We start from the raw sequence: 4,796 nt of genomic DNA, 5'->3' as shown, positions 1-4,796 counted from the left end.
GTTACATCAAGCAGCAACGAAGCCTCATCGACCACAAAATGCAGTCCCCCGAACAGCCGCTTGAGCCTGACTCCAAAAGCGAGGCTATCAAAGACTCTAATATTTAAAACTGCAACATTAGAGCAGAAATAACCATGTTTATATCCTGGTTTCTAAAAAAACGTTCCAGCTTCTATGGCTAGGTTCTCCTTTCATATCAACTTTAGAGCTGGGGACTTCGATTATGGGCAAAATCTCAAGTTTTTTGCCCATAAATATAGTACTTGACAACCTCCCCTGTACCCTTAATTATCGGTTTTGACACATCAATATATAACTAAAGGGGGAGCTATAAGGAACTAATTGCTCATAGGTCCTCTATTAGAATAGGGTTTTGCTAGCTAGCTAGCTGGTAGATTTTGAGGCTATTTAAGCTACAACATGTAGAGGCTCTAAAATCAAATAATGCAGAATTCTTCTGCACTGCAGATAAAAATTAAAGGAACCTAAACAGAAAACAGGATCAAAGCACATGCAACACAAGTGCATGATAGAAATCTGCAACTGTTAGCTTGCTAGCTTTCCTTTTCTCTACATAGCCAAGATGGCACCTGCTGAGTTTTGCAATTTGAAAAACATTGCATTTCTTCTCTTTTGATTATATATATATATATATATATATATATATATATATATATATATATATATATATATATATATATATATATATATATATATACATATATAAACTGCAAACAAAAAAGTACAAATGTGAAAAATAAAAGCAGACTGAACCCTTTAAAATCATACAAAGGAATTTCATTACCTTCATGCACAAGTCCAACATTTGACATTTGGACAAAGTTATGTAAACTTAACTACAGTATAGCCTGTTCTTCTATATGAAAGTCAGATATTCAGTGATCCCCCTGCCTGAACACCTTGTTAAATGAGTTGCAGGTGCAATCAACAGGAGTTTGAAACACTTTCAAACCCGCAATCTCCCTCCTTACTGTAATTTATTCCCCTTAAAGAACTGTGGGGGTGGGTGGGGGGTTGAGTCTTTAGGTCAATAAAAATCAGAAAAGCAGTTATTGACTTTGAAGCCCTTTGCCGTTTGAGGGAAACCCAAAACCGGGCCGATTGTGGCGAGCCAGTGCGGTTGAGGCCGTAGAGGAAATGCAGTGTGACACTAACAGGCTAAAGGAGGAAGTGTTGATGGACTGAATTAAACAAGCAGGCGAAAGGGGGCCGAGGGGGTGGCGGGTGGGTTTTTGTGGGGGCATGACACTAATGTTTTCCATTGACAAGACGGAAAAGCCCCGCTGCCATGCCACACACACACACACAGCCATAAATTCATGCATTTATTCACAGGGAATATCCACTGTGAGCTGCCAGCGGGGGCACTTTCCCATGCATACTTTAAGGAACACACAGATCCAAACATTCAGCCTGTACCAAAAAGTGAAAGATCCCTCCAATCAGCGAATTCAAAGTTTCCCAGAGAGGTTTGATTAAAGTCTAAAAATGCCCATTCCTCACTTAGATAGAAGGAAAACAATAAGGATTCAAACATATTTCAGGCTACTGTGACTCAGAGGTGCACAATCTGTCTGTTTCCAATTATGGCTTTTAAGCAGTTTGAGGAAACGTGTGGTAACTTCAAGAGGAAATATTTTACATGTCACGGATGTAATAGAGGAGCATTGTACTCTGTATAAACTGCTGGATCTGGGTTTTATCTCCAGAGAAAAATGCAGCAGTGAAAACAAAGAAGAAGTAAATGGGGAGGGAGTGTTGACGGGAAAACAAGCAGATTGTACTTGCTCTTTTAGTAATCTAACAAATGTACCAAACAGAGAGGATAAACTATAAGATAATTAAAAGCAAGTCATTTACTAACATTTCAACATGACCGTGTAATAAGTAATGGATTCACAAAAGGGCAGAGTGGAAAAGCTTACGTATTTTAGGCTCAAGGCCGCTTTGAAGACAAAGAAATCAGTTTTATAGGTTTACATTTAAACTGCAGCAACTTAAAATACTTAAAAAAGGATTTGATACCATGTAACAGCTATATAAAATGAGTTAGAGAGTTGACAGTAAGTGTGTAAATCTGTGGGACTGCAAATAAGATTATAGGTCTCTGGTTTGGTTTAACAAAGAGCTGATTCATACTAATATTGGCATTTTACTCGCACCGCAAACATGCATAAGGGGACATCTGCATGTCTTCAGCGGCGTATCAACAAAGGATAAAAAGATCCATCCATGGTTGTAATATGTTTTAATAATGGGCATGTGAAACAGAAAGAAAAACAGAAATTATAAAAGAGTAATAGAGCAATTACTTGCTCTAAAGTGATCTGGAGATATAATTATGGCTACCCTTTTAACTATAAAAGGCTTGGGGTTTTGTGCTCTTGTACAATATCTATCTCTTTCTACGAGTATATCTTTGAGTATCAGGTGGAGTTGTGACCAGGTGATCCTCAGGAGCTTTATAGCTGCCCAATAAACCTGCGCTATCCTTTGTCCTGTGTCTGTTTCTCTGAGGAAACAGGAATCTTCTTCTGGAAATTATTTACCTGCCTGCTCAATCTCCACTGCCCATCTCCTCACTGGCAACAGGGGGGTTGATTTTGCTCATTTTGTTCCAAATAAGACAGCAAAATCTGACAAGCACAATTCAAAGACACATTTAGAATGACCTCGACCTAATCATGTTAATCCTGCCTCTCCTCTCCCGCAGTGCTATGTCCAGTCTTTGCCTAAATACAACAAATTATCTTTTTTTTCATATTTGTTTATCATGCTACCCTTTAACATTGTTTTAAATTAAAATAGGTTGTTTTACTTGAAAAGACTGGATCTGAATCAGTGTGAAACTGCAGTTCCTCTAAAAACCACTAGAGGGTGGTTTCAAACAAAAGGGCCAGTCACCATAGGCCAAAATGTTAAACCCCCCAAATTTAAAGCAGAAATAAGTGCGTTTACAGCCTGGTACAAAGAAAAGTTTTAATCTGTTTAGCAACTTCAAGGTCATACTGGTAATACTATTTTAAAAAAAGAAGAGCAAGTTTATGTTTTATAGATATTTTATAGATCAACATCATAATGTATAAGTGCAGCCTGCAGCTATGCAGTCATCAGTGGTTGTGGCTGCTTCACATTGACTGAGAATTTCACAGGCATCTTCATTAGGACACACATTGGGACTAAATGTTACTCATGAGTTTCCTGGATAAGCTCCTGAACGAGAAAGGCTGCTTTGGCAGTGTGGAGATGAGCATTATCGGCTCGAATCAGCTGCAAAGTGGGGAAACAGCGCAAGTACAGGTTTGACCACTTCACCCCTGACCATTCATATTTGCAGCAAAAGTAAACAGCTTGAGTCAGTCATGTCACGGTGTTTTTTATGGGTTCTGAGACCCTTGTTTGAGAATGTGCCAAATTTAACCAATATTTATATACAGAAATATGGGATGCAGAGATGTTTCTGATGTCACTATAAAAAACTGAAAGAATAATGAAGAATTGATGGATACAGTGTGCATTGTAGGTTGTAATGATGATGAGAGCCACATTGATAGAGGGTTGAAGGGGATGTGAAAACTGGTTTCCAGAGGGTTAGAAATGTGGTCGGTCGTTAAAACTCTACCATTTCTTTTATGTTTTCTTTTCCCCGACATTTCGTGTGTCGGCAAAGGGAAAAAAGCACTTTGGAGGTTTGAAGGAGGGAGCTGCAGCAGAATAAAAAGTGTGTTTTTACTCATCAAGCTGTTAAAATGAAACAGTACCCTGAGTTTTAGTCTTTGGTACAAAGCGCACAAAGTGAAACCAGAACTTCTGTGTTATGTTCCAAAAGTAAGAAAAGCTTGTTCAAAATCCTGTTGACATTCATAATAACACAGCTAAAAATCCAGCTTTGAACCAGCCTTCCTCCAGAGTCTGTCACACATCTGATTTCACAAGTTTAGGAGCTGTGTTGTTTTGAAAAACACTCTAATATTGTTTAGTTTTCACAGGTTAATGCCACATGATGATGGCAAAGATTACAAAATTACTGAGAAATATTTGTGAAGCCTTTCTGAAGATGATGAGGTTTTATATAATAAGAAGTAGGCAAGCTTTTCCCTGGGTGGAATTAAGGCTGGTTTCCTAATTCAGTTTCCGCTCACATTAAAGGAAGGTGAAACTGATCTTTTTCTTTTTTTTCTTTCTTCATGTTTGGGGTGAAAGGCTGCTGCTTTATTGTTATCACATTCACAAATACCTCTTTTCTAACATAATATGCATGCTCTGCCATCTTGAAGCCGGAAAATGTAACTGTTTTATCTATAGCATTAAACTTGGAAATACAAAAGAATGTGTGATAATGAAATATCATACTGGAAACGTTCACATGAACGCCCACTCGGGTTGTAAAAACTCAAAAAGTTTTGAGTTGACATTTAGAGAAAAAAGCAGATGAAAATAAAGATATTGTTAACGGTAAGAAAGTTTGGGTTAGTATTGCAAATTTTTGTGTTGCAGCCATGTTAATTAAATACTGCAAACAGCTACGAGCGATGCTTAAACAAACACTGAGCAAGAAAACTCATTGGTCGTAAAAACACAGCAAAGTTTCCCAGCTTGGTAAATCGGACCACCTGAGGAACGTCTGAGTGCAGGTTCAGTGGTTAGACACACACTGGCCTGCAATCAGCAACTAAACCATAACTGGCACAAAGCAAGTTTAAAGATTATACAGATCTAACTTGCTACAATATAATAAAATAACAATGTCCAGATATGAACAGTAAGAAAAGACA

The sequence above is a fragment of the Mchenga conophoros genome, linkage group LG22, assembly GCF_057382185.1.
Source record: "Mchenga conophoros isolate Kocher_MC1m ecotype Shallow Benthic linkage group LG22, M_conophoros_male_GT1.1, whole genome shotgun sequence".
Taxonomy (NCBI): domain Eukaryota; kingdom Metazoa; phylum Chordata; class Actinopteri; order Cichliformes; family Cichlidae; genus Mchenga; species Mchenga conophoros.
This window is presented reverse-complemented; position numbering follows the sequence as displayed.